This window comes from Polypterus senegalus, chromosome 14 (genome assembly GCF_016835505.1).
Source record: "Polypterus senegalus isolate Bchr_013 chromosome 14, ASM1683550v1, whole genome shotgun sequence".
Classification (NCBI taxonomy): domain Eukaryota; kingdom Metazoa; phylum Chordata; class Cladistia; order Polypteriformes; family Polypteridae; genus Polypterus; species Polypterus senegalus.
In genome coordinates, this window is record NC_053167.1 from 132183527 (window position 1) to 132210713 (window position 27187).

General features: G+C 43.8%; 1 protein-coding gene across 2 annotated transcripts in view; it reads left to right on the forward strand.

Moving 5' to 3' along the window:
• Positions 1 to 2203: 2203 nt before the first annotated feature.
• Positions 2204 to 27187, forward strand: part of kank4 (KN motif and ankyrin repeat domains 4) — a 165303-nt gene continuing 140319 nt past the window's right edge. The window contains exons 1-2 of one of the 2 annotated variants that reach the window (XM_039734518.1): positions 2204 to 2261; positions 2358 to 2500. The gene's annotated coding sequence lies outside the window, so the exon portion shown is untranslated. Of the gene's footprint in view, positions 2262 to 2355; positions 2501 to 27187 lie in introns of those variants that run through there. The other variant, XM_039734519.1, reaches the window with a different exon arrangement.

Consider the following 27187-nt stretch of genomic DNA (forward strand, 5'->3'; position numbering starts at 1 on the left):
TCTATCTATCTATCTATCTATCTATCTATTATATAGTGCCTTTCACATCTATCTATCTATCTATTATATAGTGCCTTCTATCTATCTTTATATCTATCTATTATATAGTGCCTTTCACATCTATCTATCTATCTATCTATCTATCTATCTATCTATTATATAGTGCCTTTCACATCTATCTATCTATCTATCTATCTATCTATCTATTATATAGTGCCTTTCATATCTATCTATCTATCTATCTATCTATCTATCTATCTATCTATCTATCTATCCATCCATCCATTTTCCAACCTGCTGAATTCGAACACAGGGTCACGGGGGTCTGCTGGAGCCAATCCCAGCCAACACAGGGCACAAGGCAGGAACCAATCCCAGGCAGGGTGCCAACCCACCGCACTATCTATCTATCTATCTATCTATTATATAGTGCCTTTCATATCTATCTATCTATCTATCTATCTATCTATCTATCTATCTATCTATCTATCTATCTATCTATCTATATTGTGAGAGATAGAGGGCGCTATCGTCCTCTTGAACCCTCAGACAATACGTCAGACACCAGTTAAAAGTCCAAATATATGACTTTTTATTAATACAAAGTGCACAAAGCACCTTCCTCTCCACAGTACTCATTAAATAATACAATTCTCACTAATAAACCATTCCACCACTCCCAGACGCATTGCCACCCTTCCACCCAGCTCCCATCATCCTTTTATAGTTCCTGACCCAGAAGTGTTCCCAATCCTTCAGTCCTTGTGACCTCCTATCACTTCCGGGTCAGATAAAAAGTCCTACTCTTCATCCCGGAAGCACGTCATTTCCCCTGTCGCTTTGCCTATGACGTACTTCCGGGTTATAGGGCCCATATGATTCTCTAGTCCTCCCTGCAGCGTCCTCTGTTGGCCCCTGTGGTATCCAGCAGGGCTGTAAAGGAAAACTCCATAGTCCAGGATTCCCTGCTGGTATTTGGGCCCCCTCCATGCTGTAGGGAGAGGTCCACCTGGCAGGTATAGTGCCTTTTGTATCTATCTATCTGTGTGTCTGTCCACCCTAAAGTGATATGATCAGGTACCCTTGCTCAGTCCTGTCCTTTTTTAGGGTGGTCCCGTACAACTGCTAGGTTTTATTTCACATTTATGATCCCACCTCTCTGATTCCCATGTACCTTGAATGTTGTGGTAGGCTTTGTGAAGTATAACATAAGAAACGTTGTTTGTGTTCTCGGCCCCTTGTTGCACTGTGACCCTCTGGGATGATTGTTCTATAGGGTAGCTAAAGGGATGGACAGATGGTTTCATCTTATGGTTTTATCTCTGATTCATTGTGTGACCCTGAGCAAGTCAGCAGACTTCTGAATCTCTGTGTTTGGCCCATCCTTCATTCATTCAGTTTTCGTGTGCCTAACCCTGCTCTCCAGTGTTCCCAGTAGTGTTCTGGGTCTCAGACTCTGCCAACTCCAGCTCGTTGTGGGCCTTCTACGTTCTATCGGTCCAGATCTCAATGCCTGCTTTTGACACCTTTGAGTCTGAGGATTCTCCGTACTGCAGGACTTCCCTTGTGTGAGAAACTTTAAACTCCTCGGAGATGCCAGCTTGTGGAAACTCCCCGGGGCAAACCTAACCCCCTATGGATGAAGCACATAAGCACTGATGAGGACCTGGTGCCACAGGTCCACTCTGTGAGCTATTTGACAGAGCCCAACATCTCATCACTACAAGAAGCTCCCACTTCTGAAAGCTGCACTGCTGCCCCCTGGACTTGCCCGTCACTGCTTCGCCAGCATAAAGTCCTGTGTGCTGTTGGCAATATGGGTATCAAGCAAACAGAGCAGCTCAGGCTATAGAGCCAAGGCAGAAGACAATGAGAACCTGGAAGCTGACAGCAAAACATTAAGAAAGCTGTTACTGTCACACGTCATGATGACCTGATAGAGAAATCAGACATAATGGAGAAAAAGGCGGGGACAACAAAATGAAAACGTGAACGTCTGTGCCTATTTGTGCTCCGACAGAGCCAAGCACTGCATTTCCTCTTAAAGGTGGTTGGGGGTGGAGTTGAGGGGGTTGTGTAGGCAACATTTGGCAGGGGAGCCAGTGGGGCCCCCTGGGCTACGCTGGGGGTGGGGCAATGGGAGAGGGGGTGGTGGGATCCTTTTTGGATTTTGAAGTTGACTTGGAGTTGAACTGCTTGTTCCACAGAGCTCTGCTGCGAGTGTTTGGGGTGGTGAGGACGAGGAGGTGGTCCTACTGGGGGTGTGTGTGTCTGTTTTAAAGTAATCGGACGGCCCCTCTCTCTGTCTCTCTCTCTCTCTCTCTCACTCACTCACTCACTCTCACTCTCTCTCTCAGATCTTGAAAACAACTGCATCCCACTTCCAGATGCTATCTGGCAGGAACCGCAGCACAGCTCCACCGCTTACGAAGGGCCTCTGCTGAAGTCTGCAAAAAATCAAAAAGACAGAGCGAGAGACGGGAGGAGAGGGGGGACGAAGGTAAGAAGCGCAGCGGGGTTAAAGGGGTGGCCGCTGATTGAAGCCTGTGGGCATACATGGGCACCACATTCATGACCTGGAGTCAATGTGGGGGTGTCAGGAGAACTGCTCAGCATTCTTCTCCTAAGATTACAAAAGGTGGGGGGGGGAGTGGGCACTGCTTTCTAAATACCAGTGGAGTCGGAGGAGTGTTTCCAACTGTCATGGGGTGGGCACTTGGCCTCCAGTTCCTTCCATTTCTCAGATTAGGAGATTCAAGGTGGGAATACGATAATGGAAGGACTGAGCTGGCAGTTTGTTCACATCTGTAGGGGTCAAGTGTGCTGGTGAACTGTTAATGGTTTGTACCCCATCACAGGGAGCACTAATGCCCACAGGACGGCTATGCTTGAGATAGTCTCAGGTACCTTTGCCAGTAAGGATTTCACGGTCCTCTGCACATGTGACCATAACGACCCCACAAACCTGTGGACTTACTGGACATATTTAGATTTGTTTTTGTTATCGTGTATGGGAAAGCAGGGACCGGTTCACATGTGGGAAGAAGAGGAGCCAACAGACTTGTAAGCATTCATGTACTGTAGCATGTCCTGTCATCTGCTCACATCTGGCATGAATTTTGCTTTAGATTTATTCCCATCTGAGGTTTAGTCACATTCAACACGGCGGGTTTTGCTTGACTCCAGTTTGCCAGATTGTGTGCACGTCTAGCGTAGAAGGTGGCACTGACTACCGGCAACTCTAAGAGCAGACTGCTTGATCCTAATCAGTCTGGTTCCAAGAGGGGCATTCCACCGAGGCGGCTCTTCTTACCGTTATCAACATGTTACAGCTGGCTAGAGCTACCGACGTGTTAGATCGATCTCTCCTCTTCCTCAGACACGGTCAACCACCAGATCTTCCTTGCCACCCTTCCGTGAACCTTGGCATTGCTGGCATTACCCTGTGGTGGTTTGACTCCTACATCATTAGCATATCCTTCTGTCCATCCTGGCAAGCAGAGATGTCAAAGCTCCATCCATCTGGCATTAGGGTGCCCCAAGGAAGGGTGCTGGACCCTCACCACTTTTCTCTATAGATAGCCTCACTTAACTTTATCATCCCACTGTTTTTCTTATCAGTTCTATGCTGATGACACTTAGCTGTACATGATGTCCCTCCACAGGACCACACTGTGCCAACTGGCATCTCTGTATCACTTACTAGTATTGCAAACTGGAGGAGGGAGCAGCATCTCCAGTTCAACCTGGTAAAGACCTTCTTGTTTTCTCATGACGTCTATCTATCCATCACCCCATCTCCGTTCAGATCGGCTGATTATCGCTAACACGGCGGTATGCCAACGATGACCAACTTTTCTTCACTGACCATGTCGCAGTGATCTCTTGGTCTTATAGATTCACTCTACACAACATCCACAAAACCAGACCATATCTGACAGAGTACACAACCCAACTCCAGGTCCGGGCTTCAGCCTTGTCACATCTTGACCACTTCAGCTTTTTAGGTGTAGGAGTGACCGGCATGTGTCACCATGTGGGAGACACTTATGTTGCCCAAGGCTCCTTCTTGACTACTCAGATCTGCTGATGAACCACGTCTGATGATGCCACCTCTGTGCACCACCAGATTTTAATCCAGACTGTTTTCATGTGTAGCTCCTTACGTGAATCTGGAAGAATCCACCAGGTGGCAGTGCGAGATATCATCACGGTGAGAACAGGTTTGTCTTCGCTGTGTTGTGAATTTCCTAGAACAGCCATTAAATTCCGATGACACTTTACCAGTAGTATCTCTGAAAAGGATGTTTAATGATTAAATCCATCAATCCAGGGATGTGCCCATTCCAGCTAGCATTGGGCATGAGGCAGAAACGATCCCTGGATGGGGCATCAGCTCATCGCAAGGTGAATAGAAGCACTCATATACACTGGCATCATTTTAGCGTCACCAAATCCCCAAATCTGCATATCTTTGGAAGGAAACTGGAGCACAGTGTGGAAACCCATCAGGAAAACATGGAAACTCCAGGCAGGGAACACCAGCGACGTGACTCCCTACGAGACAGCAGTGCTGCCGGTCTGCCACCGTGTCACCCCCATGTGTTTAATTATTAACAGTATTCGTTATTTTATCGAAATTAACGATTTATCTGTAAAATGTAACATACATATGCTAATGCATTTCATCATGAAAATGATATCAAGTATAAATCTAAGGATTCTAAATGTGCAGAGAGTTGGAATATCATACATTATATTTAATATGTTCTGTGTGGCGATCTATTGCCAGGTCAGGAGGAAGCCCCAGAAGCTCGTAGCGATTAACAACTGGGTCAGATTTAAGATGACGTTCTACTTTACGCAGGCATTTCCCACACTTTACAACGGCCTACTTTAATGATACAGTAAACAACGAGGTTAAAGTGGACACTTCGAGATTTAAGCCAAAATTTCCACTTTAATCCCAAAATACACCTTTTCACCGTGCCCTTGATTTTTTTTCTCTGTGTCTTAAATACAGTGCTGTACATTCTGTTGCTGTTGTGAAGGTGCCAAAAAAAACCAAAAAAAGATGGCACAGAAGACGGTATGTGAGACGTTTAAAATGTATCGTGTCATTACGATCGGGAACATGCGACGCTTGAATATAAAAGCACCACGAATGCATCTGTATGTTGGCATTTTGCTTCACCACATCGCACCATTCATCAAACATCGAAGCTCGCACACCGATCACCTTAGGATCCTCAAAGCGGCTTTCTGTCACGTGTGGATAATAAACAGAGACTCTGACGTCACTTTCCCATTTTTAGCACACTGCGCCCCCTGACTTTTTGCTGGGACTGCAACTCGCACACGCGTCGCGTTAATTTCTGAGGACCTGCTCAGAGGACGCGTCAAATGAATGCTGGGACATGATGTATGCACATCCGCGTTCTGAGCGCGCATCCTCTCCATTTACTTAATTACTTAATTTACTTTTAATCTTTCCTCATAATTCATTCCCTTTGTAGCCCTGGAATCAGCCTCGTCGCTCTTCTCTGGACTTGTTCCTAAATACCATCCCGAACAGAAACAGTATGCTGTCACCAAACAGACATGAAGAAATGTGGCCCCCTACCAGCCCTCAGTGACCTCAGTCTCGCTAGTTTTGGCCATCACATATACAGTACCCTTGATCGGTGCCATCCTGGATCCATTTCAGTCCTTGGCTTCCAATATATAAAAATACAGAATGTATCCGTTGCCATAATCATAGGGATTACTAAGGTCCATATCCGAGCCTTGAGCTGAAGCTGTCGTGCTCTTATCTTTAACATCATTATGGTATTTTCATGAATGGTGTGACCTGTTGTAGCTCCAGTTCCTTCATTATTTTGCAGATATGGTATGATATATGAGTAGCGCTTACTCTTATCTGTTACAAGGTAAAATAATTTGTCATCCATAAGTGAGCAAGTATCCTCTTGTGTAAACTACCTGAACATTTGCTGTCAGACGCCATACAACATGCAGGCATTTATACAGCGACATCTGTTGAAGCACAGACTCGAGGTGAGTCATATTAGAGCCTACAAGTATTAATGACGGACACATTCGAACATTTGAACAATCTGGACAAGGACGGGCCATTCAACCCAACAAGGCTCGCCAGTCTTGTCCACCTAATTCTTCAAAAAAAAAAACATCAAGTCGAGCTTTGAGGGTCCCTAAAGTCCTCCTGTCCACCACACTACTTATTCCAAGTGTCTGTGGTTCTCTGCTTAAAGAAAACCTTCCTAATGTTTGTGTGATATTTACCCATCACACATTTCCAACGGTGTCCCCGTGTTCTTGATGAACTCATTTTAAAGTCACCGTCTCGATCCACTGGACTAATTCACTTCAGGATCTTTAACACTTCAGTCAGGTCTCCTCTTCATCTCATGTAAAGGCTCAGCTCTTTTAATTTTTCCTCATCGCTCATCCCCTGTAGCCCCGACTCAACCTCGTCGCTCTTCTCTGGACCTTTACTTGTGCTGCTATGTCCTTTTTGTAGCCTCGAGACCTGGAGCTGAGGCCTCACCAGTGTGTTATAAAGGTTGAGCAGAACCTCCTGTGACTTGTACTCCACACATCAAGGCGCTATATAACCTGACAGTCTGTTAGCCTTCTCAATGACGTCTGAACACTGTCTGGAAGTCGATGGCTTAGAGTCCACTATGACTCTTAAATCCTTGAATCTTTCCTCATCACTCATCCCCTGTAGCCCTGAATCAGCCTCGTCGCTTTTCTTTGGACCTTTTCTTGTGCTGCTATGTCCTTTTTGGAGCCTGGAGATCTGGATCTGAGGCCTCACCAGTGTGTTATAAAGGTTGAGCAGAACCTCCTTGGACTTGTAGAAAGATTCACATTTGTCCTTGTCCTGCTAAGCAAAGCACAGGGAGTTTGTGTGTGATTGCTTTACATTTACCAGGCAGGGTTTGTCCTTGAAAGTCTGTTCACATTTAAGGGCTTCAGATTTGTGATTTTGTGGTGGGCGTGTGCCTCAGATCACATCTGGGGTTAATCTTCAGTTGACATCTGGGGCAAATGAGACTCACGTCAAGGCCAGGAGGGCTTTGTTTAAGATGTCATCTGTGAGTAACGTTGATTTGGATGTGGTGTGAGGAAATTGGGGTTCAGGTTGTCAAACCGGAATGGACCCACCGGTCTTCTGTATCATACAAGGAATGCAGAGGGCCTATCCTGACAGATTTTAGTACACGGTAGTAAACTCACGCAGACAGACTCTGTCTCACCGAGTCATTGAGAGTAACTAAATCACCTAATGTGCCTCTGTGGGATGTGGGAGGAAAGCTGGGAGGACCCGGAGACAAACCTCACCCAGACGTGGGCAGAATGTGTCGATCCCGCACAGACAAGAACATGGCCTGTCATCTTTTGGAGTTGTGCATCAGATCACATCATGGAGACCACACGTGAACTTCAGAGGACATTCACATTAATTGGGGTCTATGTCAGTGTTTTGGACTGACAACCAAAGTCAAAGATATGGCAGACCACTTACTTGCCAACAAGGCACTTCTTAGTGTAAATTCCACATTCCAGTTTACTGCATGTATTTATATGAAAAATCCAATGTTGCTGCACTTGCATTTCACATTCCTGGATCTTAGCCAGTGATCCATAAAAACTCTTCGGCCTTGAAGATAATGTGATAGCAAGCAGGCTGACAGCATCGATGCAGCAGAGGTGGCACATGTCACCGGACACATAGGGATGGGCTCAGCAGGCTGGCATCGAGGTGGAATTAAAGGCTAGAGACTGGGTGGACTGGAGAAAAGCTAGGAATGTCAAGAAGTATCACAAGCGGGGAGTAACTGCTATAAATGAGAGGCATCCGAGCTGAAAGGAGTAGAACAGAAATTAAAGCCAACCTTCAAAAGAAGGTCAGACTGATTGTGCGGTGGTGGTAGTGGTTGTGGTTTTAGTGGTTCCCCCCCATATAGCGTGGCACTGGCCAGCAGCCTAATTGTCATTAATAGATAAGAACGTAAGTAAGTACACGATGGGCTAACATAGCCGAGTGATTTATACATCATCTTGCTCTGATACACAGATCACCTCTTGTAAATGATCCACACAATACAGGAAGAGGTTTGAGGGCAGCTGCCCATACACTTGCAATTGGCTGCCAAAAATGTAGCAAAGATATGGTTCAAGTTGATATAGATCAGTCCATAACGAAGAACAACAAGAACTGGAAAACATGGCGCTTATATGTAAGGTAGATGGGAAATTATGTCATTACAACAACAACAACAACATTTATTTCTAGAGCACATTTTCATACAAATAATGGAGCTCAAAGTGCTTTACATGATGAAGAAAAAGAGAAATAAAAGACAAAGTAAGGATTAAAATAAGACAACACTAATTAACATAAAATAAGAGTAAGGTCCGATGGCCAGGGAGGACAGAAAAAAAAAAAAACTCCAGATGGCTGGAGAAAAAAAATAAAATCTGCGAGGGTTCCAGGCCACGAGACCACCCAGTCCCCTCTGGGCATTCTACTTCACATAAACGAAACAGTCCACTTTGTATTTAGGGTTCTCCTGGAAGGACTTGATGATGATGGTCATGTAGACTTCTGGCTTTTAATCCATCAATGTAGGAACATCACGGTGCTTTGATTAGGTGGTGATGGCACAGATCGCCACCACATAAAACCGGGAAAAGAAACAGAAGAGAGAGTTGGGGTCAGTACAGATTTTAGAGCCACCAGGAATAGTTATGAAGAATTGAATATACAGAGTATCAGGATTAAGTTACAGTGAAGTTATAAAAAGGCCATGTTAAAGTAATGTGTTTTCAGCAGTGTTTTAAAGTGCTCTACTGTATCAGCCTGGTGAATTCCTATTGGCAGGCTATTCCAGATTTGAGGTGCATAACAGCAGAAGGCCACCCGCCTCACCACTTCTTTTAAGTTTGTTCTTGGAATTCTGAGCAGACACTCATTTGAGGATCTGAGGTTACGATTTGGAATATAATGTGTCAGACACTCCAATATATAAAATGGAGCAGATTATTTAAGGGTTTATAAACCATAAGCAGTATTTTAAAGGCAATTCTGAATGGCACAGGTAACCAGTGTAGTGACATCAAAACTGGAGAAATGTGTTCAGATTTTCTTTTCCTAGTTAGATTAGATAGGAACCGAAAGTGACGCCCTCAGGGCCGGGACCGGAAGTGACGTGGCTGGTATCTGAAGTGATGTCCTTGGGAGCTGGGGGCAGAAGTGACGTGGCCGGAACCAGAAGTTACATCACCAGGGGCAGAAATGATGTGGCCGGAACTGGAAGTGATGCCCTCGGGGCCAGGGCCGGAAGTGACGTCCTTGGAGCCATAACCGGAGGTGATGTCATGATGCTTGAAACCGGAATTGATGTCAAGGGGGTCGGGGGTGATGGGCTTGAAGTGACATGGCAGGAACCGGAAGTGACGTCCTTGGAGCCGGAAGCAGCATCTTGCTGCTGGAACCGGAAGTACTGTCATCGGACCCAAGCGGAATTTTCCCATGATTGGTCTGCTAATGGAAAAGAGCAAGGATTGGTGCACTCTGCCATCCCCTGGTTTGGTGAGGAATTACCGTCTTTTGAGCCTTTTTGCTGCCTCCCATGCGTACATGTGTGACACTCTGTATTCTTTTGGACCACCTTTGCTGTACATGGCATTAAGAGAGGTTACTGTATGCTTCAGCTGACATCTCCACTGATCATGCTGAAGATCTCCATTTGGGGAGACCAACGTTTTAGGTGACATCAGGGGCAACTGGGTTTTGTACCCTGTCTTTGGGAACCAACCTTCAGATCATGTCTTGTTTTTGGCTCTGTGATAGAACTGGGGGGGGGAGTTAGTGAGCCCCAAACACGATTAAACACTGTGTCCTGGGTTCAAATAAAGGATGATTTATTAACTAAATTCCTCCACAAAGTAGCAAAAGCACAAGTAATCTCTCACTCTTACAAATCACAACTCCTCTTACCACCGCATTGCCCTCCTCCAGTCAAGTGTTGCTCCATGTCCTCCCATCCCCGACTCGCCTGGATAAGGGAGTGCAGTCCCTTTTATTAAGGACTCAGGAGTACTTCTGGTGCCAGGGCTACTGCCCAATGGAAGTACTTCCGGGTTATTAGGGAGTGCATCTCTCAACAGCAGCACATTTACGGAATGCAATGTTTCAAAGTTTCTCTGGACAAATTGACCTTCAGATCGCATCTTGGCGACTGCTTTAAATTGTACTTAGTTTAGTTTCAGATTGTGGTGAATCGTGTCCAGGACGCATGATCAGCAGACCAGAGCAGGTGCAGCTTCTTTTAAAGAAAGGGTGACTGAGAGGAGCTGTGGTATTGTATGATGAAATCGGGAGTGGCAGAGAAGGACGCAAGAGTTGTACAGGATATGAACGAGGGAAGTGTGACAGTGGTGATGTCTGCTGTAGGTGTGACGGAGGTGGGATTACATCAGGGAGCGGCTCTGAGGCCTTTCTTATTTGCAATGGTGATGGACAGGCTGACAGACGAGATTAGACAGGAGACCCCGTGGGGACCGTGGGGATCGTGAGGGACCCTCTCATTTAGGGGCCTGGCCAAAATGAAGGCTACACCCACACTCCTTTGTTTTTATTTAAAAAACGCAGACATTTGTCTCTGTTTTTGGCCTTTTGTCCACATTTCCCCATCTTTGTTAACACTCAAAAAACAGAAACTTTTGAAAAGCTCTCTCTAGAGCCGTAAATCGATGAAATAGCCAGCTGAACATTGCCATTTTGAAAGCACAGACTCTAATTGTCGTGCTTATGACGTGGCCCTTCCCTGATTGACTCCTGCTCATTACATCTTCTAAGCTGCTTTCCTCGGCTTATACTCATGCGTTACTCTCAGTAACAATTCCACTTCAGTCCAAACAAAGTAACCTATTTTTCTTTTTGTTTTTTTGTATTTGCCATTGCTGTTTTCCGTGTGCACATGCATGGAGGACACTTCTGCCTCCGGCTTCCACGGATTCTCGCTTGCCTAGTGTGGGCGAACAGCTACGTCACATCGGGTACTGCTGCAGACTGGAGGATTCACGACAGCAACTATCTTGTGTGCAATTGGCTGAAGTCAAAAATGATGGACAGTTGCCCCACACCCACTTTGCTCTAAAACACTAAATTGTTTTCGTGAGGGTGGAGTTACTGTCCGTAAACGATGTGATGAAACAAATGTGGGCGGAGATCGTTTTTGTTTGAAAATGCTGTACTTAAATGAAAACGTATGTAGTGTGGACGCAGGTTAAATCTAGCAGAGGCCATGGGGCTCACGGAGCAGACATTGGGAGCCATGCTTTTAATTAACACACTGAGAGCAGGAACAGAGGAACTGTCATGAATAGTTTCTGACCATTACGAAGTGACATTCACGTGTTCAATTATTAGTATTGTTTTTATTTTATTGGATGTTGTCCGCTTATTGATCTGGCAAAATTTTACACCGGATGCCATTCCTGATGTAACCACTCCCCATTTATCTGGGCTTAGGACTGGCATGAAGAAACACACTGGTTTGTGCATCCCCTGTGCTGGGTTTCCTCAAGAAGAAGAAGAAGAAGATTGTTTATTGGATGTCATTGCAATGTCTTTTGGTTTACTGATATTTTTGCGCTTACTTTATTTTTCTTTCTTATGGTCGTGGTCATTTTGTTGCTCAAAGGATACTCTGACATGTTGCCAGACACTGATGTAAAGCACGCCGTCATTGTGCTCATGGCAGGCAGCGCATGACATTCAAGCATTGGGATAATTGGAAATATTCTATGATGGTGTGCTTTTAACTATTCTAGTTGTAGCTGAGTCTGTATAAACACAGGGAACTCCAGTTTCTGTATTCCATCTCGCCTGAAGAAGGGGTCTGAGTTGCCTCAAAAGCCTCCATATTGTAATCTTTTTAGTTAGCCAATAAAAGGTGTCATTTTGTTTGACTTCTCACTACATTCATAATGGCTAACAACACCCTAGACCAGGGGTCCTCAGTCCCAGTCCTGGAGAGCCGCAGTGGCTGCAGGTTTTTGTTCTGACCTGGTTGTTTAATTAGAAAGCAATTCTTGCCAATAAAGCACTAACAAGCTATGAAATTAAATTAACTCTGCTCTGTCAGGTCATTCTCATATCCTTGATTTTCTTTCCCTTTCTATCATGCAAATGATTTGAAGGCTAAAATGGACGAGTAGTTCTCAGTCCTTCACTTTTTTCTCTTCATTTTTCTTCCAAGTATTTAATTAAACCCAATAGTGCAGATAAATACACACAGGTGTAAATGTAAATAAGTTAAATGGAGAACTGCTGCTCTCTCTTGTCATTAGCATGTTATTGATAATAAGGAGCAATTAAAATAGCTGTTTAAGACAAAATTAAGCAATAAGGGCTCAAAATCACTAAAGTGAAGCAGAAGTGTTACTTTAGCAATAAGTGCTTTTTATTAAGCAACTGGGTTGGAGCAAAACCCTGCAGCCACTGCGGCTCTCCAGGACCGTGATTGAGGACCCCTGACTAGGACTACAATCCATCCATTATATCCTAACTACAGGGTCACGGGGGTCTGCTGGAGCCAATCCCAGCCAACACAGGGCGCAGGGCAGGAAACAAACCCCGGACAGAGCACCAGCCCACCGCAGGGCACACACACCCACACCCACACACCAAGCACACACTAGGGCCAATTTAGAATCGCCAATGCACTCAACCTGCATGTCCTTGGACTGTACCCGGAGGAAACCCACGCAGGCACGGGGAGAACATGCAAACTCCACGTAGGGAGGACCCGGGAAGCGAACCAGGGGTCTCCTAACTGTGAGGCAGCAGCGCTAACTCTGCACCACCGTGCCACCCAGGACTACAATCTGTATCATAATTGTTAGGACATGTTTTACACCTTTTCTGCAGGCCGGGGAGATGTGCCATTTTCTGAAGAAGGGGCCCGAGTTGCCTCGAAAGCTTGCATATTGTAATGTTTTTTAGTTAGCCAGTCAAAGGTGTCATTTTGTTTGATTTCTCACTAGCTGTAGAAAGAATGTTTAGTTGCCGCTTCAGATTTTGGACTTGTATTTTTGATTTGTTTGATTTTATTTGTTCTCTTTGATTCATTTTGACTCCCACCTGCGCCAGTTCACCTTTCTCCTAACCATTTTTCACCTAGTACTACAGACATGCAAAACGCTGAAATGTAGCGCTACTCAATGGAATTGAAGACCTGGTGGAAGAAACTGGCACAGATGGCCAGCGACATCTTAGATTACATCTCGGCTGAAGAAGGGGTCTGAGCTGCCTCGAATGCTTGCCTATGGTAATCTTTTTAGTTAGCCAATAAAAGGTGTCATTTTGCTTGACTTCTCACTACGTTCATAATGGCTAACACGGTACAACACCCTAGTACTACAATCTGGATCATAAATGTTAGGACACGTTTTACACCTTTTCTGCAGGCCGGGGAGATGTGCCATTTTCTAAAGAGGGGGTCCGAGTTGCCTTGAAAGCTTGCATATGGTAATCTTTTTTAGTTAGCCAATCAAAGGCGTCATTTTGCTTGATTTCTCACTAGCTGTAGAAAGAATGTTTAGTTGCCTCTTCCGTTTTTGGATTTGTATTTTTGATTTGTTTGATTTTAATTGTTCTCTTTGATTCATTTTGACTCCCACCTGCGCCAATTCATCTTTCTCCTAACCATTTTTCACCGCTTTGGTATGGAGCCCCGGTGAGGGTGAAGAAAAAGAAAAACAAAGGAAATCATGTAAATAATTCCAATTCACATGCACATTTGACTTTAAACGTTTCCTCAATTTGCTTAATTCTTGCGCAGCAGGGCCATGCAGGGCGCATATGCACGCATTAACTAAACTGAGGGAACGTTTTAATTAAAATCTGCACTCAAATTAACGAAAGTGAGAGAACGTTTTGGTTAAAAGGTGCGTATGAATGAATTAAACCAGCAGAGTGTTTTAATTAAAACATGCGCGTGAATTAACTAAACCACCGGTGGGCAGATTCAGCCCTGGACGGCCGCAGTGGCTGCAGGTTTTTGTTCCGATCCAGTTGCTTAATAAAAAAACAATCCTTGTCAATTATTTAATTTCATGGCTTGCTAGTGCTTTAATTCTGTCATTCTCATATCCTAGTTTTTTTTTTTCCTTTCTATGGATATCATCCTAAAATGGAGGACTTGTTCTCAGTCCTTCACTTTTTTCTTTTCACTTCCAAGTATTTAATTAAACCCAATAGTCCATGTTAAACACACACAGTCGTAAATGGAAACAAGCTTAATGGAGAAATGCTGCTCTCTTTTGTCATTTTCATGTTATTGCTAATTAGGAGCAATTAAAAACCGAGACTACCGCTGTTTAAGACTAAAATAAGCAATAAGGTTTCAAAATCATAACGAGCGAGACCACTAAAGTGAAGCAGAAGTGTTACTTTAGCAATAAGTCCTGCTTATTAAGCAATTGGGTTGGAGAATAAACCTGCAGCCACTGCGGCCCTCCAGGACTGAATCTGCCCACCCCTGAACTAAACCAAGGGAGTGTTTTTATTAAAACGTGTGCGTGAATTGTAAACTGTTCCCATGATTTTTTTTTTTTTGTTGTACCCATGTCCTCTCCAGGGCTCCGTACTTTTGGCCCTTTTTTGTCTTTTCTGTGTAGTTCTTTTCTCCTCTCTTTGGTTATAACAGAAACAAGAAGCCTCATTAAGAAACAACTTCATCCAGAAGACAGAAATAACCACTGATTACAAGTTGGCAATGGCAAACACGAGCAGCTGCTGCCGCTCTAATGAAAGCGAAATTGAAATCCCAGTCTGCAGAGCTCGTAGTTACTAACTGAATACGCCAGCAGGCCCCCTCCCAATACTTGACGAACATCGGCCTGCTAAAGTTTAAAGGACAAGATGACGTTTTGGGATTCAGATTAAGCAAAACGAGCGTGCGCTTTGGTCATCAAATTGGGGGCACCACAGAGCACAACCCCCAGCTATCATCCCCTTAACACTTTCACTGCCACACTTTTTTTTTTTTTTTATTGTAATTGTCCTTATCTGCGGTGGGTTGGCACCCTGCCCAGGATTGGTTCCTGCCTTGTGCCCTGTGTTGGCTGGGATTGGCTCCAGCAGACCCCCGTGACCCTGTATTCGGATTCAGCGGGTTAGAAAATGGATGGATGGATGGATGTAATTGTCCTTATCTGCCATGTTAAATATTAGTCTGCATTGTTAAAATAGCATTTTCCTTGGCATGATGAGTGACTAAAGTTTACACGTCTCATTGAAAGGTGTTGTCGGATATCACGTTTGTTTCCATGTTCAGGGCGCAAGAGTTTCGATTCTGTTGAGTGTAAACGCGGCCCTCTGGGTCTGGCTAGCATTAAAGTCATCAGCTGAGTGTGTCAAGCCCAGGCCACTTTAGACGTCTTTCTCAGTGATTTTCATTTGTAGCCTACATTTACATAGTCTTGGCCGGTCGGTCGTTTAGTGTGACATACCCAATGACTGAGGCCAACTCGCCTGGCTACGATAAAATCAAACAGGACTGATTTTCATTTTTAGTCGGAGGAGTGGGTTCTGTGTGTGCGGGTGAGCTGTCATCCACAAGCTCAATGTGTAGATTGTAGCGACGAGGGATAAGGATGGTGTGTATGTGTGTTTTGAAGCTTGCAAACAGACCAGAGGCTCATGGTTGTGATGACTTGAGTTTTACATAATTACCGTATATACTCGCGTTTAAGTTCTCCCGTGGATAAGTCGGGACTTGATTTTACCGTATTATTTCTAGTATTTTATAATGTTGGTCGTATAAGTCGAATGTGGAAAACTCACGCTATTGGTCTAATAGATTTTGATATGCTAACGCCCATCAACGCCCAGGCCTTTTATTTCCCTGTCTCGTGCCTATGTGACCACACGGTGATACCCGAACTATTCCAAAGCGATGACTGCACTGATTTGTGTTTTTTAGTGTCTCACACCCTCCCTCATACGTCTTTATCATAAGAACATCCCTTATCTACGATGGAGCGTTCGATCAGAAGAAAATATGAAGCTGGTTTTAAATGAAAAGTCGTTGAAGTGGCGAAAGAAATTGGTAACTGCGCTGCTGCAACAAAATTCGATGTGTCTGAGAAACTGGTGTGAGATTGGAGAAGGCAAAAAATAAATAACAACAACAACAACAACAACATTTATTTATATAGCACATTTTCATACAAACAGTAGCTCAAAGTGCTTTACATATTAAAGAATAGAAAAATAAAAGACACAATAAGAAAACAAAATAAATCAACATTAATTAACATCGAATAAGAGTAAGGTCCAATGGCCGGGGGGACAGAAAAACAAAAACTCCAGATGGCTGGAGAAAAATAAAATCTGTAGGGATTCCAGACCATGAGACCACCTGACCAGTCCCCTCTGGGCATTCTACCTAACATAAATGAAACAGTCCTCTTTATATTTAGGGTTCTCACGGAAGGGCTTGATGATGATGATGGTCACGTAGACTTCTTCCTTTTAATCCGTCCATCATTGTTGGAGCATCATGAAGCTTTGAGTAGGTGGAGGTGGCGCAGGCCACCACCACAAAGAAACCGGAAAAAGAAACAGAAAAGAGAGTAGGGGTCAGTACGGATAAACTTAAATACATTTAAGTGTCGCATTTTTGAAAGGGCGTATATAAGTTGGGGTCTGATTTTTATGATAAATTTTTCAGGTTTCAAGACCCGACTTATACGCGAGTATATACGGTAAACAAAATTGGAAAAAAACGAAAAGAAAAGGGCTGCAGCTGTTAACCCTTTGCGCAGCATCGGTGCAGCACTAAGCTGGGAGTTAGAAAAAGGAATGTGGACGAGCACGACTGCGCTACAAAGTCTTAAACGCGGATGGTAAACCGCACATGCTCAGTGAGTTATCAGTCGTTTAATGTGACTTGGTGCCCCGCGACAGAAAGTCATGTAATGTGACATCAGCTGAACAGAACTTTGAGATCTCCATTTTTAATATCTTTTAGAACTTATTGAGTATTAATGTCTTGTCAGTTACACAGTGGAGGGGCCGAGGGGGCATTATTGTTGGGTTGCAGTTTGTTAGCTTTAATCCAGTCCTAATTTAATGTAACTATACACTTCCATCAAAATATGCAAATCCTTTCACGTTTTCCGAACGTTTTCCTACCAGTATAAACTACTGATGGACTGTGAAGCCATAATTGAAATTTCATGCTTTTGAATCCCGTTGACAGTGTTTGTGTGGCTTTTACTCAGTGGACTCCTGCATCCCAACGTCATGCATGTCACCTTAATGCATGTGTAGGTGGTGGTGTTTTTTTTTTTTTTTTATTTATTAATTTTATTACAATCAATACATAGCAATCAAGTTTTTACAAAAAAAAGAATTAAGTTAAGAACAGATCGATCCCCACCCCTGAGAGAGAGAGCAAGCTAAACGGTGTAAAATTTAAGGCTTGTAAACTTACCTAAATTAATAAATTCTCTGTGCTTTATAAACTTATTTTAAAATATTACAGATTAGATCCTGCCATGTTTTGAAAAAAGTCTGCACAGATCCTCTAACTGAGTATTTGATTTTTTCCAATTTCAAATAATATAACACATCGGTTTCCCACTGACTTAAAAGAGGAGAGTTTGGGTTCTTCCAGTTTATCAGAATAAGTCTGCGTGCCAACAGTGTAGTGAATGCAATCACAATTTGTTTGTCCTTCTCCACTTTAAGCCCCTCTGGAAGAACCCCAAACACAGCTGTTAATGGGTTAGGAGGGATTGTGAGTCCAAGGCTGTATGAGAGGTAATTAAAATCTTTGTCCAGAATAATGTTAATTTGGTGCAGGCCCAGAACATGTGACCCAGTGAGGCTGGGGCTTGGTTGCAACGTTCGCAGGTTGGATCTCGCCCTGGAAACATTTTGGAGAGTTTTAGTCGAGACAGATGTGCTCGATATATAATTTTGAGTTGTATAATTGTATGCTTTGCGCATATGGAGCTCGAGTGAATTCTCTGCATTGCTACTTTCCACTCCTTTTCTGATTTATTAATTATTATTATTATTATTATTATTATTATTCCCAATGTCCTCTTGGATCTTTGAAAGGAAGGGATTATAAAATGATTTTATATATTGTAGAGATGGAGTCTAATTCCTCAAAATTGAGCAATATTTTTTCCAGTGTGGATGAGGGTGTAAGATGAGGAAAATCTGGAAGGTTCTGTTTAACAAAGTTCCTGATTTGAAGATAGTGAAAGAAATGTGTTGCTGGAATGTTAAATTTGGAATGTAATTGTTCATAGGATGCAAAGACGTTGTCTATATAAAGATCTCTTAACAAGTTAATTCCAATTTTTTCCAGATATTAAAAACTGCATATGTTTGTGAGGGTTGAAAGAGGTGGTTCTTTTGCAGGGGTGCCACAGAAAGAAGCTTCTCCGTCTTAAAATGCTTTCTACATTGGTTCCAGATTCTAAGTGAGTGGAGCACAATTGGGTTATTAGTGTATTGCCGATAACGTGTGTTTATTGGAGCGCAGAGCAGGGAATACAAAGAAGTACTGCAGGATTTTACTTCTATTGCGGTCCATGCCTGTGTATGTTCTTCTATTTGTGTCCAGGTTCTTATCGCCTGTATATTTGCCGCCCAGTAATAAAACTGGAAGTTAGGTAGAGCCATGCCACCTTCTGCCTTTTGTCTTTGTAGGGTCGCTCTTTTGATGCGTGGATGTTTAGAATTCCAAATAAATGAGGTTATTGTTGAATCTAATTGCTTAAAGAACGATTTATTAATGTATATTGGTATGTTTTGAAATAAAAAAAAAAAGGAAAAAAAATGGTGTTTTTAAGGGGTGTGCCCCCCCGATTCCAGGCTTAGTTACCCTCCAGCTTCCTCTACTGTTGGGACAGACACAGACCAAGCATTTGCAGGTTGGGTGGCCCTGGCGTGTGTTTGTGAGTGCTCATCCCACAGTCTCCTGGTGCCCTGTCTATGGATTTGTGCCAGCCTTGTACCTGATGCTTGTTGGGATTGGCTCCAGCTTCCCCACAAGCCTGCTGTGGGTTAGTGGATTTGGAGGATGGATTGATGGAGGGATCAATCAATCAATCAATCAACATTTATTTCTATAGCACATATTCATACAAAAAAATGTAGCTCAAAGTGCTTTACAAAATGAATAGAGAAATAGAAGACACAATAAAAAAGAAACATAAGTCAACATTAATTAACATAGAATAAGAGTAAGGTCCGATGGCCAGGGTGGACAGAAAAAACAAAAAAAAACTCCAAAGACTGGAGAAAAAAATAAAATCTGTAGGGGTTCAGACCACGAGACCGCCCAGTCCCCTCTGGGCAATCTACCTAACATAAGTCAAACAGTCCTCTTTGTATTTAGGGTTTTCATGGAAGGACTTGATGATGGTCACGTAGACTTCTGGCTTTCAGTCCATCAATGTTGGTGCATCATGATGCTTTGAGTAGGTGGTGGTGGCGCAGGCCACCACAAGGAAACCGGAAAAAGAAACAGAAGAGAGAGTAGGGGTCCTTCAGTGTTCATTGTCCTTGTGTCCGAGCCGACTCCCTCAGTGTGTTTAAGAATCCTTTAGAAGACGTTCCTTTTCAGTTTTTGAATATTCCTCTAATTGCTAATGGATTTTTGATGCTTGGCTCCTTTTGTAGTTAAGGTAAGGCTCATTAGCCTTGTGCTTTAATTACTTTAATGGTTGCTTACTTTTTGCTCTAGTGCACTTTTCACTCATTTTAGTCCATTTTCGAAACTTAGTCTGGTAATGTTACCTTTATTATATTGTCACAAGAATGGACAGGAAGCATAAAGAAGGTTTGGGGCAGCCACCTGTGTATTATGCCGTGGCTGCAAAAGGGTTAAATTCTGAGGAGTTGTGTCTGGTTTAAAGTCCAAAACCGAACTGAAGACATGTGGCAGAGATGGCGGCTTTAAAGGCCTGGACAGGAAGTGATGTTGTCAGGACAGGAAGTGACATCCTCATTGGCACCAGAAGTGACATCGTTATGAGCTCTGGAAAGACAGAAGTGACGTCATCATGTGTGCTGGACCCTTATGGGATTTCCCGTGAACGGTCTGCAGAGGATTGAGAGAGAGAGTCAGTGCACCTCACCACCCCCTGGTCAGGCATGGAATTGTCACTATTCGGACCCTTTAGCTGCCTCCCATGCGCACGTGTGTGACAATGTTGACCTCATTTGTAAGTCGCTTTGGATAAAAGCCCCTGCTAAGTGAATGAATGTAAATGTAAGTATTGTCACATATACAGGGTGCAGTGAAATTCCTACTGTCACGTCAGACCAACATGTGACTTGTGCTACTCTCCAGCACCAGATGAGGGTCATTCATTTATAATAATAATAAGATGCCCTGAACTGACCAAAACTGAATACCTTCATAGACACAAGAACACCGTCACATACCGGCACAGGAACATTTGCAAAAAAATCAACATCAACACAAAAGAAAAAAGGGATGAGGATGATCCCCAATCAGTAACACAAGAAGATAACACCATAATCAAATGGGACATGCTGACACAGACAGAGCAGGGGATAAAGGCCAACAAACCAGACATCGCCATTAAAGAATAATCGATATGTCCATCCCGACTGAGAGAAACACCTCAATAAAAGTAACCAAAAAACCGTCAAAATATAAAGATCTTGAAATCAAAATTGAACCAAAGTGGGGAATGAATGTCCCAAACAATACCAATAAAGATAGACGCCCTTAAAGAAAGGAATGGAGAAATACAGTATACCCAACAGATCGCAGGTAACATCAAAGTACGAGAATGACAGAAGATCACAGTACTTGGAACATGTATGATGCTAAGATAGTGCATTGGGTGTGATGAGGATGGACAGGATTAGAAATGAGGACATTAGAGGGTCAGCTCAGGTCGGACGGTTGGGAGACAAAGTCAGAGAGGCGAGATTGTGTTGGTTTGGAGATGTGCAGAGGAGAGATGCTGGGTATATTGGGAGAAGGGTGCTAAGGATAGAGCTGCCAGGTAAGAGAAGAGGAAGGCCTAAGAGAAGGTTTATGGATGTGGTGAGAGAGGACATGCAGGTGATCGGTGTGACAAAGCAAGATGACGAGGACAGGACGATATGGAAGAAGATGATAACACTGTGGTGACCCCTAATGGGAGCAGCCGAAAGAAGAGGAAGACAGTACTTGGAACATGTCATTCCCTAAGAAAGGCACCATCCATTATACAGACTTCTAGCTCATTCAAACTCGAGGCCCAAGGAATGGACCCGGTTATTATGTTGTATTATGGCAGTGGTGGTGAACCTATGGCACGCGTGCCAAAGGGGGCACTCAGAGCCCTCTCAGTGGGCACGCGCCGCCGCCCGAGCACAGAGTTCGTTACTATAAAGCCAGAGGAATGCGGGCCGGGCTGCTCCCTCACCGCTCCCCCTCTTCACGCGCCGGAGGACTTTTCTCACATCACCCGCCCCTCTGCCCAGCAGCCAAATGGGAGCGCGTCCTTCCTCTCCTGTCTGGGGTAAGGCGGGCGGCACACATGCTGCTTGAGGGTGCGGCACGGACTGCAGCCTTTTGAGTCTGTGATTCCCATGGTGGGGTTGGAGGGGATGTGGTATAGCGGGTCCACAGCTCAAAATTGAAAAGGCCAGTTTTAACAGATAATTGCCGCACTCGCGGCTTAAAGGGGGTTATGGTAGAGTGGCCGGAGCGGTTTTCCGGGAGCTTTGTGATGCGGGCAGTCCTCGCTTAAGCGCACAGGGGAGGAGTCGTCCGCATCTGTAATTATTGCCGGGAGTTGCTAATCGCCACACCCGATCCACGACCCCGTAATATATAATGGAAGCTTTGGGGGCGGAGCTTAATAGGGAAGACCTGCGTGAAACACTTGAGAGGATCGAAGGGATGACAAAGGACAGCACAGTTGGTTATGAAAATGAAATCCTTAAAGTGTGGAATTCTCTGCCAAATAATCTTAAGTCAATGAAGGCACTTGAGATCGCTTTCCTTACTTTGTTTGGAACATCTTATGCTTGTGCGCAGCTGTTTTCAGCTTTGAATGAAATCAAATCTGACACCAGAAACAGACTAACAGATGACCTGAGTGCTGCATGTGTTGCTCTCAGACTTACAAAGTATGAGCCAAGGTTAGGCAAATTATCAGCATGCATACAACAGCAAAAGGCACATTAATTGTTCAAAAGCATACCGAATGCAAACTTTTACCTTTCAACAAAAAGTTGTTTGTATCATTGAAAGCTCCGCTATTATGTTTTTCTTTTAAGACAAAAGATGTTAATGTATGAGTGGCTTTTCTAAACTAAAAGCTCAGTAGACAGACAGACAGACAGAGCATCAGTATTGGCAGTCCAGTCCAGTTTACCATCCAGCTGCACTCCCAGGTATTTAAAGGTCTGTACCCTCTGCACACACTCACCTCTGATGATCACGGGGTCCATGAGGGGCCTGGGCCTCCTAAAATCCACCACCAGCTCCTTGGTTATGCTGGTGTTCAGTTTTAGGTGGTATTCAGGTTAAATTGCCATGTTGGCACTTTGCGATAAATAAGTGGGTTTTGGATTGCAGTTTGGGCACTTGGTTTCTAAATGGTTCGCCATCACTGTATTATGGCATGAACTGAAATGGGCTAATAATAATAGTAATAATAATACATTTTATTTAAAAGTGACTTTCAAAGTACAACAATATACATAACATCAAACCGTCCGATACACAAACATTATTAACTCTTTCAGGGTGGATGACGACTTTTGTCGAAATTCAGGGGTAGAGGACGGTAATCGGCCAGAAACGGCGACAAAACTCGCTGTTATGTTTTAGTTCAACTCTCTTTGCTGGAAGGAAAGTTAGCTTTGTTGATTTGACTTCAATTACCTGCCACATGCGTGAGTAGCGAAGAGCAAACAACCTCTAAAATGGCATTGACATCTGGCGAGAGACCAAAGGGAATGTACAAACCAAAATACTCAGAGAACGACATTTTGAGTGTTATCGCCTTGTTGGACTCTGATTTTGATGCAAGTGATCTGACGATGGAGATTGAAAACCAAAGTGAGGTACTGGCTTAAGCTGATGCACCCACAGCAATGTTCGCCTGGGAGAAGTGCCACGTATGATGACAAGAGGTACAAACCAGATTGCGTCGCACCACCATGCGGAGACGGTCCAGGCAGCCGGCCCGCCACGCATTCCTACCGGCCATCATCGAGCTGCCCCTACACAGCCACCAGAGACACTGAACAGGCGTCAACAGCAGCTACAGCAACAGGCATTTTACGTTGATTTACATGTGAAACCTTTGCTTTGTGTGCTTTTCAGAAAACAGAGTTGCCTGCAAAAAATATTCGGCCCTCAAAGAGGACAAGAACAACAAAAAGCAACATTAAAAAAGATTTAAAACCACAACGTGAGGTGCAGTACTTGTATGGAGCTCCAAAGGCAGGGCATTGCATAACTGTGGCCTGGATACACTAAAAGCCTGGTCACCCGTAGTGTGCAGTCTGCACAGTGAAATGGTTACCAGTAAGAAGTCAGAAGAACGACACGAAGGTGATGGAGTATATGGACATAATAAAGACGACCGGTAAGGTGGGGCTACGCCATGAAGAGCCTTAAAAACTAAAAGGAGAAGTTTATATTGAATGCGGACAGGGGCAGGTAGCCAGTGTAATTGAGAAGTGCCGGACTAATGTGCGTGTATCCACCCTTCTTGTTGAGTTTTGTACGTATCATAGCTTGTTTAGGGTCCGAACAGGGATACCAAACAACACTGCGTTGCAATCGTCAGGGCGTGAGGTGACAAAGACGTGGATAAACATCTCTGCTGCACTATCAGAGAGCAATGGATACAGCCTTGAAATTTATATAAGGTGGAAAAAGGTGATCTTTGATAATATGATTAATATATGAATCAAAGGAGAGTGTGGGATCAAAAGTTTAAACCTGTGCAGACAAAGATGTAATAAAGCCCGGGATTTTTACTGAAACATTACCTGTTTTCCTTAAAGTGCCTGGAGATAAAATAATTAAAGCCTCAGTGTTATAACTATTCAGCCAGAGAAAGTTTTCAGATGTCAGCCAAATAGGCAACCAATGCAGGAGGAGGTCATGTTTGCAAAAGCCCTGTGTGTAAATAAATCGGCGTATCATCAGCATAACAATGAAACCGTAGACCGTGCCGTCTAATTATGGCACCAAGAGGCAGCATGGAAATGATAAAGAGTTGAGGGCCAAGAACTGAACCCTGAGGGGACACCCTGGAACAAATAAGATGGATCAGACCTAAACTTACCGACGACAACAAATTTATCGAATAAAGCACAGGAAGTGGACACCAGCACTGGACTACAAAATCACAAAGGCGGCCAGTTCAGTTTGGTGAGTCGCATAAATCTGCTTGCGCTCTGGAAACAAATGTAATGTTATCTCGGTTGTGAGTAAAGACACCTGTGAAAATGGCAGAGATAATTATAACATAAATATGGGTGTAGCTAAAATACAAGAAAGGAAAGGGACAGGCCTTCAGACACATTTTGAACAGAAGTGCACCAACGGTCCTAGGGAGAGTTAAAGGGGAAGAGGAGGAGGACTTGCCAAGATCTCAATAGTGAGACTTCACCAAGAGTCGTAAGATCTCAAGTGTCTGGTAGGTTGAAGCAGGGCAGGTGTGTTGCTTTTTAAAGGATGAATTGACTCAGCTCACCTTTTTATTTTCTGGATGTCATTTCAAAGCCTTGGAGCAGCAGAGCCATGGAGTGCAGGTTTGTTTGGGGCACAAAGAGATTCAGTGGACCTTAATGGGTGGACAGGAGCCTAGTGACTCAGGACGTTACTGATGCCGTCCACCTTTTAAAGCTTTATACGTAAGAAATATGATTTCACATTCAGTCCTATAAGACACAGGGAGCCCAGTGAAGGTGGAGCAGGATGGGTGACGTGTTCACTGTTGGAGGTCTATATGAGAACTTCTGCTGCAATGATTTGAACCAACTGTGATAACAGATTAGAAGGAGAACTTGCCAGTAGGGACGTAATAGAACATCAGAACAATCGAGATGAGAACAGGCCATTCAGCCCAACAAAGCTCGCCAGTCCTGTCCATTTACTTCTTCCAAAAAAACATCAAGTCGAATTTTGAAAGTCCCTCAAGTCTTACTGTCTACCACACTACATAGTCGCTTATTCCAGGTGTCTATCGTTCTTTGTGTGAGAAAAACCTGCTAATGTTTGTGTGAAATTTCCCCTTCACAAGTTTCCAACTGTGTCCCTGTGTTCTTGATGAACTCATTTTAAAATACAAGTCTATGGACTAATTCACTTCATAAATTCAAACATTTCAGTCAGGTCTCCTCTTCATCTCCTGTAAAGGCTCAGCCCTTTTCATCTTTCCTCATCACTCATCTCCTGTAGCCCCTGAATCAGCCTCGTCGCTCTTCTCTGGACCTTCATTAGTGCTGTTATGTCCTTTTTGTAGCCTGGAGACCAAAACTGCACACAGTACTCCAGATGAGGCCTCACCAGTGGGTTATAAAGCTTGAGCAGAACCTCCTGTGACTTGTACTCCACACATCAAGGCGCTATATAACCTGACAGTCTGTTAGCCTTCTTAATGGCTTCTGAACAATGACTGGCAGGTGATAGTTCACTATGACTCCTAAATCCTTGAATCTTTCCTCATAACTCACCCCCTGTAGCCCCTCAATCAGCCTCATCGCTCATCTCTGGACCTTCTCTAGTGCTGTTATGTCCTTTTTGTAGCCTGGAGACCCAAACTGCACCCAGTACTCCAGATGAGGCCTCACCAGTGGGTTATAAAGCCTGACCAGAACCTCCTGTGACTTGTACACCACACATCAAGGCGCTATATAACCTGACAGTCTCTTAGCCTTCTTCATGGCTTCTGTCGGGAAGTCGATGGCTTAGAGTCCACTTTGACTCCTAAATCCTTGTCATAATTTGGACTCTCGATTTTCTGACCGCCCATTGTGTATTCAAACCTTACATTTTTACTTCCTATGTGTAATTCTTTACATTTACTAACATTAAATTTCATTGTCCACAAATCTGCCCAATTCTGTATGCCATCCAAGTCCTTCTGTAATGATTTATTGGATTCCAATTTTTCTGCTAATCCACCTATCTTGGTATCATCTGCAAATTTAACCAGCCTGTTCTTTATATTCCTATCTAAATCATTTATTATATTAAAAATAGTAGTAGCGACCCCACACTGCCCCCTGCTGGTCACCTCTCTTAACATCAGCCAATTCTGATGAGGTTCCTCACACCATCTCCCTCTGCTTCCTGCGTCTGAGCCAATTCTGCACCCATCTACACACCACACTCAGAACTGCCACTTCTTTGAGTTTGATGCCCACCTCTCATGTGGCACCTTATCAAATGCTTTCTGAAAGTCCAGATAAATAATCCCATAAGCTCCACTCTGGTTGTATCCTTTTGTTGCCTCCTCATAGAATTCCAGCCTGTTAGTAAAACACGACCTCCCTCTTCTGACCTCATGCTGACTGCTCAGAATAACTCCTGTCCTTGCCACATGCTGCTCAATTTTATCCTTAATAAGACTGAGCAAGACCTGGCATGGACAGGAGTCGTAGTCAATGCGGGATGTAATAAAAGCGTGCAGAACAACAACAATATTTATTTCATAGCACATTTTCATACAAATGATTTAGCTCAAAGTGCTTTACAAGATGGAGAAGTTTGTCCGTTTTATGAAAGGTGAGAAATACAAGATACCTAAGAAATTTGACAAACAGGAGAAGAGCATTCAGCCCATTTAGCCTGTTTGTTTTAGCTAATCGCTAAACTGTCCCAGTATCCAGATTCTTCTTAAAGTTTGGCAAGGGTTCTGCTTCAACTCCATGACTCAGTAGTTGGATCCAGATCCCCACAACTCTTTGCATAAAGAAGTGCTTCAGTCCTAAATGCACTTCCTCTTAATTTTCATGGGTGTTCTCGAGGACGTGATTCACCCTTAAGCTGAAATAATTCTGCTGGTTCTTCGTTGTCAATGCCATTTAGAATTTTGAAGGCCCAGTTGAGGTCCCCACTCAGTCCCC